Source organism: Rhinoderma darwinii, chromosome 12 (assembly GCF_050947455.1).
Source record: "Rhinoderma darwinii isolate aRhiDar2 chromosome 12, aRhiDar2.hap1, whole genome shotgun sequence".
NCBI lineage: Eukaryota > Metazoa > Chordata > Amphibia > Anura > Rhinodermatidae > Rhinoderma > Rhinoderma darwinii.
Genome location: NC_134698.1, coordinates 6,455,298 through 6,467,760, shown reverse-complemented (window position 1 = coordinate 6,467,760; position 12,463 = coordinate 6,455,298). Strand labels below are relative to the sequence as shown.

The following is a 12,463-nucleotide window of genomic DNA, read 5'->3' as shown; positions in this document are numbered from 1 at the left end:
CCAAAAGCATTAGCACCTTTTGATCACTATCAAAAAATTTAAAAAAATACAAATTCCAAATTATAATTTTTAAGACAATTTCCCCATCCCATCTACTCATAAAAGAAATACGACTTTCTAAATGTAAAATAATTTTTAAGAATCCCTTTATATTGTATTCCCAACACAAAAATGAAGTGCTAAATACCCAAAACATTTTTTACAAAATTGAATTTTGTACTACAAAATTCTTTGCCACCTCCAGGAACTGGATGAATTATTAAAAAATATATAACTTCATATAACTCACCTTGGAGTTGACTTGGTTCTAAATATAAAACAAAGCACTTGATTTAGAACAAGTGACATCACCGATGCCGGCTAATCTCACAGAATTACCGCCTCCATTCGTTTTCGTTGGCGGGTAGACTTTCCTTGCTGGATTATTATAAAATCAGTCTATAACAAGCAGAATTCCTGACCAAGTCTCAACGTGCCCAGAATTACAAAGAGGACGAAGTGAGAAGTTCAGAAAATTCTCACTGGGGAACGCCTATTAATCTCTAAACATGACATCACACGACCAATTTTCTCAGATTATATTCTCCTGATTGAGCCACAGATTATGGGTAATAAATCAATTAAAAAAATCCTAGAATTCCTTGACCCGGTGTCATTGCCTCAGTGTTTTCTGGTTTGTTCATCACAAGAATCAGTGATACGTCAGTTTGATATGACGGGTGTCTGTGTAAAAATACCGGGATTTCCGCCTACAGTTCAATAACAAGATGACGGGTTAATTAGCTTCCTATGAGACTGGCTTCATTGTTTGCCTGCCGTCGGGAAAATGAAATGAGAATCCCCACTGGGTAAGGGACTGAAGCAGATGAATCGGCACTGTGCAAAATATAAAAAATAAAGTCTAATGATGTATAATAATAATGCCCAAAACCGCCGCCACCTACAGCCATATAGCCCTATTATACTTCTGCCTAAAATAGGATGTGGAAAGGGACCCTAAAGCTGCCCATTAACGGCCAGTCCTTGCTACCCATTGGTGGTTCTGTCACTCCAGTAAATCCAATCCTACCCTTTTCTATGCAGATTAATTGGCTCAACTGTTGGACTGGATTGAAAAGCCGGGCAGTTTGTGGCCAGCTTTACTCTATTTTATTTCACGGTCCTAAAGAATTTGCCTTACATAAATAATAATAAGAAATCTATGAAAACATTTGTCTAGCGGCTGTGAGGGTGTTTTTGAAGAGGACTTGTCACTAGGTTATATAAATTGATCTGAATAGCGCTGTCTCCCTGATTCCAGCGCTGTTTTTATTTTTTTTCTGGACCCCGCCATTCCAGAGATATGGCTCCCTCTGTGCTAATTTGCAGTAGAAAGCCAATGGGGTGGAGCTAACTTCCCTGCCTCTAATTCTGGCAAATCAGCACGAGACAGTTTGGGGGTAGTTCACGCCTTGTTGGCTAACTACAGCAAATTAGCATATAGGGAGCCAACATAACAGTGGGCCATATCTCCGGAACGGCAGGGTCCAGGAAAAAAAGAAAAACAGCGCTGGAATCAGGGAGACAGCGCCATTCAGGTCAAATAAACCGTTCAGCTTAGATTACCTAGTGACAGGTCCTCTTTCAGCGTGTTACACCATTGTGTAACCTTCCATCATTCCGTATAAAAATTCAAGAAAACGGTCTACTATTTTATTTATCTAGCACATGGACATGACTGCTAGTGTTTATGTACCTATAATAACATCATTTTTTTTTCTTTATTTTTTTTTAGTTCCTTATCTAAAGATTCATTTCCTCTTGTAATAAGTCAGATCATAACCTGTACGGATGCAACAGGAATGAGATTAGTCTTTTTAAAACTGTGCTCTGTTTTCTGCAGGCCGGGATGCAGACCTTGGGGGACTCTGAATGAGACAATGGACAGACAATCAAAGATCCCTGTCCCCAAAATCACTACTTTATCTCTCCTATGTCTAGTGCCTTCAAGAACAGGGGGTTGTCACATCTTGATAAACCCGCTCTATATTCCTATTAGTGAACATGGACATCATATAGGGGGACACTTCACTGACAAAGGGTACCCAGGTGCCCTGAAACGCATCACTACTTGATAAAATAAAAAAAATTCAATACTGGCTGTTCTTCACTACTTCCATTGGTGATAGCACCTTAGAGGTTTCTAGCCGATCCCCAGGGCAGCTTCACAATAAAAGGTTGTTCAGTTGGGACAAGCCCTTTAAAGAGTACCGGTCGCCTCTCCTGACATGTCTGTTTTAGTAAATACTTCCATTTCCCATGAAATAACAACTCTGGAACATATTTTTTTTTAGAACTCTGCATTGTGCCATTCCTCAGTTAATCTTCCTAGAAATTTATGAATAAATTGAAAACTGGGTGTTACCATTCCTTTTCTCAAAGGGGCGTGTCCCTGCACAGTCTCACTCTGTCAGCACTGATTGGACAGTGTCAGTCATTGTAGGGACACACCCCCAACTAGTAACACCCAGTTGTAAATTTATTCATAAATTTCGAGGATGAATAACAGAGGTAGCGTCTAAGAAAATATGTTAAAAAATTCTTATTTCATGGTGAATACATGTATTTACTAAAATAGACATGTCAGGAGAGGTGACGGGTCCTCTTTAAATACACGTGTTAATGATATTTGCAGATCTTTTTACAAGCTGAACTTTTATAACTTGTTCTTTAGTTATACTGGCCCTTTAAGTGGCATGTGGTAACTCCTTGATCTGTGCTCCAGTCCTGGCAGCTAGTGTGAAGCAGAGATCACAGGCCTTGGCACTTAGGGTAGACTGAATATCTAATGTTGCCTAATGGAGAATTCTGACTGTAGGTACTAGTGACTAATGGAGAACATAGACCCCAGGCCCTACCAGCGCATGGAGAAAAATCCAAGGACGGTGCAAGTTCATGGTGGAGAGTAAGGTACATGGATAAAAATTTGTGCTACAGTCTATAATCCCTATTCCTTACTCCCTGACCTATATTATTCTTGGATTTTTTTTATATCCAAAGTTGCCCATACACTTTAGATAGCTATCGGCCCATAGCTATTCTTACCGACTTGCCAACTCAATGGGGAGAGGCGGAATAAGCTGCTGCCCTACTCCTCTGGCAGCCGCTTATATCCCGTAGGAACAAAGGATCGGGCATGTTGAAATCCAACATGCCTGATCTTCTTTCCCCCAACATCTGCTGGATGATCGAACCAGTCTGACCAAAATTGGCGGGTTTAGCCAACATCGCTGGGTTCGGAAGACTTACCGCTGAGGTGAACGGGCACCCGAAGCCTATAGTTTCTCCAGGAGTTAAACAAAGCCAGAGGTGTCTTCGCTTCGGCTCTATTGAACCGATTGGCCAAAAAGCAGACGTTGTTGAGGGAGTAGAGGTTGAAAGTTTTTGTTCCAACATCATTTGGCCAACAGCAATCTAATGCCTATGGCTGTGACCACAGACATTAGATATTTGATGATCGATCCAGACTATTCTGGTGCGCCGTAGTAGACATTAGCCGATCAGCAGAAGCTCTTGGCTCTGGTTCATAGACGACGTCCTGACCAACAGACCCTCTCTAGGATGTCCACATCAGCAGATCCACCAAATTTGTTTGGATCTGCCAACAAACATCCAATGTTTATGGAATTCTTCAGCGTTTGATGCCTCACTCTGGTTCATGATAAGCTTCCGGATAGATCCCTAGCCCTTCTGGTTGTAATTAATTGTGGAATGTGTTTTTTAGGAGTTTCTGGGGGACAATAGCTCTGAAAAACAGATGTTATCAGCAGACGGGACACATCAATACAATAAAAGCCTTTCATCAAGTAACAGAAACAAGTTATATAATCAAAAGAGAACAGTGGACAAACACAGAATGTTAAAAACTCCATTCACAGCGGAGATAGACGCTGCACTGTCCAGCAATTATACCCAGAATTATATTATTTCCACTAGAAATACCGGCAACGCACAAATATTCCAGGAATGAAACATCAGAAATGTTTTTTGTTTTTTTTGTAACTTCTGTGGTGTTACTTATTAACGCAAAACAACATAAAAATATAATTTAATCATAGAGCACAGCTATCACCACTCAAAAATACATCCCTAAAGGAATCAATATGGAGGTCTTTGAATTCCCTATGGGTCAGGATTGTGGAGTTAAGTCCAAAAACACACAAAACTATCTACAGCTCAATATTAACAGGTCGATTTGCCCCTGGTATCACCAGTGAGCAATATTTTGTACTATTGAAACACTCACATTTAAAGGGCTATATTTGAAATGTGGTTGTTTTGACTGGTGGAAATGCGTCCCATTGGTTGAAACAGATTCTTTTAGCATCATACTATTATCATTAAAGGGCTTGTTCCGTATCAGCAACCCATTTCCATATGGCCAATTAGGTCATATTGACATTATAGCGCGGTCCGTCACCCAGGATGTCGTCTATGTACCAAAGCCAAGAACTGCTGCATATCAGATTCTGATTTGGACCACTGAACATGATCATGTATTACATGATTACCAATTGATTTGAATGGGCACCATGTAAGACTACACCTGGACAACCACTTCTTAGAATTGCCATTAATGGTAGGATTGTTCAAGATCGTCACCTTTAAAAACTGACCATAAACATGAGATGGGATGTGTCCAAAAGATGGATTACCGATTCAACAGGACTTGTAGCATTTCAAACATATACAAAAATGCACAGACAAGGATCCCAAAAATGAAACATCTCTGTGGGTACTTGCTTTATAATGTCTGATCTGCCACAAATTAGAATACAACCGAGTCCCAGCTGTGACATCTAACAGGGCCAACCATACCCAATTGGACCATGGCTCATTTGTTGGCCATGTTGAACCATGCAATTATTATTATGTCTATGGCCAGAATTATAATACAGAGAGTCCATGAAGTCTCGCACGTCTCGAGTTGTATTGTGGGCTCGAAGTATGATTGTGGAACTTTCTCCTCCCATCAATCCCATTTTTTAGTGGAAATCACGCCTGATCCCCAACAGGCTCTTGCGAGTTCCATGATCTTGTAGGGGCTGCTGTTGCATTAGACTGCATTGAATATTCATTCCTATGGTAGGTAGCATCTCAAGACAGTGAACAATAAGTCCAAATGTGCAACATCTAACCCAACTGTATGGAAATTCTGATATCTGTCTGAAAAGCACATGATAAAAAAATATCAGCCATGAATGGAAGCATCTTGTGATCTTCAAATTATCTTCTGCTGTAATGGACGAACTATTCTATTTCCATACTGTGAAGGAAACGGATAATAGAGCTTTGAGGAAAAGAGTGAATAGGTTTGTAGGGTAGCAATGGACACATCTCGTAAAGTAGGTTATTATCACTTTGTTCGTCGGTCTCGGATTACTTCCTCTACTGTTCTGTGATCTTGTAGTAGAACACTATATGTTACTGGATTTCGGCTTCCAAGATCCTTGGTCTAACATTCCCAAACCCCTCAGGCCATTTCCACTTCTGAAATCCCTCCAGAAGACTCTATTCTCTTTGAAGACTTGTTTAATAAGTCCAAGATGGCAAAAGGTGACATTCCTAAGAAAACGACCCTGCAGGAGACTGTGCTGTCGCCATGTCCTCCACCCTCAGGTAAGCGTCATCAACGCAGAGATGAAGAAAGACGACACTACCGGGTGAGGAGGTCATAGGAGCCTACAAAAGGTCATAAACATACATATATATATATATATATATATATAGGAACCCTTTAACAGATCTCCACTGTGTGTGGGGGCAAATTGGCAGCATATTTACAATGCTTCTCAGTTAACGCTTCACGTGCCATATACAACCTGGTAATGTAAAGCTGGACATAGAACCAGAGATTTGTTGGCCAACTGGTACCGATAATTTGGGTGTCCATGGGGACAATGAGGGAAACCTCTTTCATCATAAAATTTAACAGACTTCACAATGTTTCTTGGTGGCCGGTCACTATGGCTTGTATTGTCTAAGAACATCCAAATTGGGACACAACAAATATTTATCTATTACTACAGGGATTTTTTTAATAAAAAGACGGTGCCCATCATAGCATAGTATTGGGGCGAAATGTTGTTTAAAGGTGTGGTCCACTTTAAAAACACTATTAGGGAATATGGAGGTTAAAGTTGGGCAGAGTAGCAGAGACTCACCACTAAGAGTGGTTCTTGCTCTGGCGGAGTTGGCAAATCTGTGCATGCCCATTGATGTTAGTGGGAACCATCAGGCTTAATATCCAGTAGAGGTAATAAATACTTGGTGCCAGGTTCCCCTGCCGATAACAGCTGGTCATGGGACGTCCCATCAGCAGGACCCCCTGCAGTCAACTTACCACCGGAGGAACCTTGATCTCCATTGGAACCAATATGTGGAGGGCGGTTTGATGATGGAGGCTCAAGTAAACATCTGGGATCGGTTATAATGGTTTCGAAATAGTAATTGACTTATGTGTACAGATTTCCAGATATTGGAGGTCACCCAATTACGCAACCCGGACAACTCACAGTGTCAGTCCGTTTTGGCTCAGTCCACAATATGGCCGCCTTCACTTTGATCAGTCAACACGTCCAATTTATCCTCCAGACAAAGATTCCTATGCCAAAATGTTTCCGTTCCTTAAAATCTAACAATGGGTCTCTCATGACACAAGCAGCCTGCGGTGAAACGTGCCAGAATGCGAAAATATAACAATTTCGGGTCGTCAGATCTTGGCCCACACTACGCAGCATTCCTCAGATATTCTTCTGGGTAAGCAGTGGGATGAATTGTTTATATTAGGAACCTGGCAGGAATTATCTATGTAGTGATTAGTCAAAAAGCAATAAGAATAAAAGATCCAATTAACCATTTAGTCACCACACAGCTCCACCTGATCTGGAGACGCTGCACTGAAATTCGGTGAAGGCCAAAGTTTCTCATTCCAATTATCTATTATGGAAACATTTTGTCCTTAGGAATAATTTTTTGGCCCCACTCTTTGCAGAGCGAAGATCAATATGATCTTTATGTTCTCACATCAAGTAGACGTGTTGGTGGCATGTAGTGATACGTACCACCGACACATTCTGCTCCGCAGTGAGAGGAATACAACTAGTAAGTAGGAATATTGGACAATTGGACAAGTTCCAGGAGACACATGGCCGGCGCACCTAGACATTTGCCAATAGTGTCAAACTTTTTGAGTGTTTTTCTATTGATGTGACCACCATCAGTTCCACGTAAAATAAAGCTCTGGTATTCCCTATATTGACTACATCCCCACGGCCGACACATACTATGATGATCCGAGAAAGAGTCAAAACAAATTCTCTCCCAAAATGGAAGTGATCACATTGTTTTACATGCAATAGATACCTGGACACAGTGGCTTCGCTAGCACTGGGCTATCTCCGGATGACTGCCACATTCAAATCTACAGGGGGCTCTGCGTGGCACTATCTACAGGGGGACTGTGTGCATGGCACTATCTACAGGGGGACTGTGTGTGTGGCACTATCTACAGGGGGACTGTGTGTGTGGCACTATGTACAGGGGCTCTGTGTGGCACTATGTACAGGGGGCTCTGTGTGGCACTATCTACAGGCGGCTATGTGTGGCACTATCTACAGGGGGCTGTGTGTGACATTATCTACAGAGGGACTTTGTTTGTGCCACTAACTACAGGGGGAATGTGTGTGGCACTATCTACAGGGGGCTATGTGTGGCACTATCTACAGGGAGCTATGTGTGGCACTATCTACATGGGGCTATGTGTGGCACTATCTACAGGGGGACTCTGTGTGGCACCGTACGGGAGTAGTGACACTATAAACAAGGGGCACTCTCTACAGGTGTCATTGATTAGAGCCCCCAGATATAACTTTGCTTGGGGCACCAGAAATGGCAAATTTCCCCCAAGCCTAAGTACAAGGATACTTACTCCTGGGGCCCTGTATCTAAGCCTATCATGTGTGATACTCTCTGCTGAGACAATGTATCTACCGTAATTATAAATATGATGTTATCATTTATTTTTTTCAGGGGTAAACCGATGTCTTGGGGCTTGTGCCCCTGATCTTTAAAGACCCTGGCAACGCCCCTGCCTGGGCACCATGAGTAGAGGGGGAGGACACAGATACAGTTGAATATGGTGATAGGTGATGCCAAGAGACCCCAAGGACCGAGCAGTAGACCCAGTGCTAGCAACTTCACTGGTGAGATCACATCTAATACTATGTTAATGTATTAGATGTATTTTTATGTTAACGGAGAACCACTTAAACCATGGTTATCACACAAAATATTGAATCAGAAGTGCCCCTGGAGCTTACAATCTAATTTCCCCTAGCATACAAAAACATATTACGACCAATTTCATCAGATAACCATATAACATGACGGTACATTTGGGTCTGATGTAATTGTAAAATGTCAATGATGACTTTTATTTCACAGTAATATTTTGTACCAATGGTTTAACAATCCCATCTGCAGAATACAGACATTCCCTTTTATGGCAGCCTGTATTCTGTGAAAACTTTTGGAATTGGAAGGAAATTGATGTTTCCCACTGTATTTTAATATAAGCTGAACTCCTCCTGCTTGTATAAGGGAGCAATTCCAGAGCATCAAGATTTTGGGGGAAAGGGAACATCACTATCACTCCTGTCAACATCTTGCAGATCTCCCAGAGGGGGAAGAACCTTGGATGAGACCATTTTAGACTGTTTTTACTTTTACGGACTCAATTTTGGACTAATCCTTAACATATGGTATAATATAATAAATCAGTGGGTTATATATTTGTTCTGTCACTTAAAGGGGCACTCCAGGATTAATAAATCAGCGCTGCAGCTGTGGATACTTTGTCATTTGCTCCCTGACATGAGTTTCCAATTGTACGGATATGGATTATATATGTCATATATAGACTAGACCAGGGGTCAGCAACCTTCGACACTCCACTATTGTGAAACTACAACTCCCAGTATGCACTGACCCCCAAAGGCTTGATTATTCCAGCCAAAGACTGTTATAGGGCATGCTGGGAATTGTAGTATCACAACAGCTGGAGTGCTGATGCTTGCTGACCCCTAGGGTCTATGGAAACTCTGCACCTATAGACCTCATTGTGTATCCAACCCTGTGACACATTCAGAGCGGAGTCACCTTAATGCTATACTTTAATCCTGGAGATCCCCTTTAAGCCACGTAAAACACAAAACCACGTAACAATTGCGATTTGTAATGAAACACAACTTTCAAAGGAGTACGAAGAATTTATAAAAATCATGTCGAAGTTTTATCCGAACCTTCAAAAGCAGGACTCCTGGTTATAATTTGTACCATGACAGATACTAAACCAACACCACTGCGACATAATAAAAATAAAACCCACTACTCATTCAATGACCATCGCAGCACCCAAGGGTAGGAAACAGTTAAACTCACATTCAGGTTGTTACATTGTAACATTCGCAGTACAAACAATCCCGGAGTAAATGACACAAACAAAGTACAAATGATACAAAATAAAACAAATAGGGCAGGGGATGAAGGGGGGCACTCACCAAGTCCTCAGCACTGTGGGGGGCTCCAAATGATCGCCAAAATCCATTCTCTCCAGCCCTCGGGTCTGAAGTCAACTCCCTGCAGATATTCACTTTCTGTTGGTGAAACTTTTCATATTCCAGCCCCCAAATTAGGAGTCAGGGAGGGGGTGGAGGGGTGTCGCTTTCTGTTTTCTATTTTCTATTATACAAACCCAATGTGATGTGTTGGGCTGATATCAGTGGGAGGGGAGCAGGTAGCAAATCCTGGCATCAAGGTGTTAATTCAGTGTAAGGATAAGGGGCGCCTACCTTGTCCAGGCTGCAGGGGGGGGAGTGGAGGAGCACAGGCAGCAGATCTCTGCAGATGGATGTCACAGGGCATCCTGCATGGTGGAATCTCAGGGATCTTCATCTGCTGTGAAGTTTGGATGGATCACATTGGTCTCCAGGGTTGGGGCCTTGCGGAGCCGGGGAGGGGGGAGTTCAGGAAGCTGTTGTAACAGATAGCAATAGGCAGACTTGAATGCAATGTTTTGCTGGGGAAGCTGTATGGTGATAGTATGCAGCAACCAGGAAGGGACTGAGCTCTTAAAGGTGCAGCGCAACAATAATCCGACACATTGTAGGATGATTCACCTCAATGCAAACACAGTAAATACAGTATATATGTAGCCTAAGTCACTCCAGAAAAATTATTTTCCGTCTGGATCTAAACCTTCTGAATAAAGTCAATATGACACACAAAGTCGCCCTATATGCAGTACTACTGTTGGCCATGTTGTGGCGCTGTTCTGCTTCACTCTCTAAAAAGGATCTGTCACCTCTCCTGTCACGTCTGTTTTAGTAAATACTTGGATTGCCCATGAAATAACAACTCTGGAACATCTCTTAAAATTCTGCATTGTGCCGTTCCTCTGTTATTCCTCCTAGAAATGGATGAATAAATTGACAACTGGGTGTTACCCTTGTCAAGGGGGTGTGTCCCTACACAGTCTGAAGCTGTGAGCAGTGATTGGATAGTGATCAGACTGTGTAAGGACACCCCCCCCCCCCAACTGGTAACACCCAGTTGTCAATTTATTCATACATGTGTAGGAGGAACAACAGAGGAACGGTAGAACACAGAGTTCTAAGAAAAGATGCTCCAGAATTGTTATTTTATGGGGAATTAATTACTAGAAGAGAAATTTTAGGAGAGGTGACAGGTTCTTTTTAAATCCAGTTTACAATCAGTGAATTTTTTCCTTGTACATCCTCGAGGTCGTAAGGACTAAGATGTTTACACTTATGGACAAGTACAAAAATTTGCATGATATGCATCACATAAAAAATGTACTAGGATGCTGATTTATCACTAGCCCAATCCAATACAAGAGCTCCTAACATCCCTTAACCCTTAAAGGGCAGAGCATATATGCAAATTTACACAAAAACTTGGCATTCCCACAGGGTGGGGCCTAAATTTCCCGATTTTGGGGATGTATAGAGGACCCGTCCCCTCTCCAATAAATGTCTGTTACAGTAAATAATTGTATTGCCCATAAATTAACAATTCTGTAGCAACTGTTTTTAGAACTATACCGTTCCTCTGTTATTCCTCCTAGAAATGTATGAATAAATTGACAACTGGGTGTTACTAGTTGGGGGTGTGTCCCTACACAGGCTAACACTGTCCAAGCAGTGCTGACAGAGTGACACTGTGGGGAGACACGCCCCTTTGACTCGGGAAATGGTAACACCTGGTTGTCAATTTATGATAAATTCCTAGGAAGAATAACAGAGGAATGACACAACGTAGAGTTATAAGAAAATATGTTTTAGAATTATTATCATTTCATGGGGAATACAAGTAATTACTAAAAAAAAAAAAAACATGTCAGGAGGGGTGACAGGTGCTCTATAAATGTTGGTACGTGTGCACACAGTGACGGATGGATAAATACTCTAGAACATTATATATATAATATACTATCCCGATCAGAAAACCGGGCAGTAGGACGAATATGAGACTGGACTGCAAAGGGTTACACTGGACGGCCATTATTAGGATATAACAAAAGACCTGGGTACATATCAGATCCCTGTTATCTGTGACGACACTGCATGAAACATCAGATATAACGTGGTCGCCGACTACCAGACAGATCATGATACACGCTCAGCCGATACTGGTCACAGGGGATTTGTATCTGATCTGCATTCATCCTCATGGCTACTGCATGTGCTCTCTGCATAGACATATAGGGGTTCTCTGTATAGACATATAGGGGTTCTCTGTATATACATATAGGATTCTCTGTTTATACATATAGGGTTCTCTGTATATACATATAGGGGTTCTCTGTATATACATATAGGATTCTCTGTTTATACATATAGGGTTCTCTGTTTATACATATAGGGTTCTCTGTTTATACATATAGGGGTTCTCTGTATATACATATAGGGTTCTCTGTATATACTGTACATATAGAAGTTCTCTGAATATTCTGTACATGTAGTGGGTTCTATGTATACATATAGGGGTTATCTGCATATACATACATAGGGGTCTCTCACTCACTCTCACTACATACATAAATCTTTTATATATATATATAATACAGGCCACAAACCGCAGATCAGATCTTGGGGGATAAAGTTTTGTCCTATTTGATGAATAATATAACTTTCCTTGTCTTCCGCACCCTTTATATCCACATTCAGGACAACGTATCAGGGTATGTGGATGTGGAGCAGTTTCTGCTGGATTATTTTGCCTGCCGGATCTGCTCGGCCTCCAGGTTCAGCCCTTGACCTCTTGTTCCTGCACATTTTGTGACTTTTCTTTCTCTTGTTGTATTGAATACCTCCCTGTAACATGATCTGAGGTTATTTGTACA

At 41.6% G+C, this 12,463-nt stretch overlaps 1 protein-coding gene across 4 annotated transcripts in view; it reads right to left on the bottom strand.

Moving 5' to 3' along the window:
- LOC142664947 (death-associated protein kinase 2-like) overlaps nucleotides 1-10,134 on the bottom strand; it is a 79,770-nt gene extending 69,636 nt beyond the window's left edge. For 2 of the 4 annotated variants that reach the window (XM_075844409.1, XM_075844408.1), the window contains exon 1: nucleotides 9,600-10,134. The gene's annotated coding sequence lies outside the window, so the exon portion shown is untranslated. The remainder of the gene's footprint in view (nucleotides 1-9,599) is intronic. The other 2 variants (XM_075844406.1, XM_075844407.1) reach the window with 2 other exon arrangements.
- Between the last annotated feature and the right edge of the window lie 2,329 nt (nucleotides 10,135-12,463).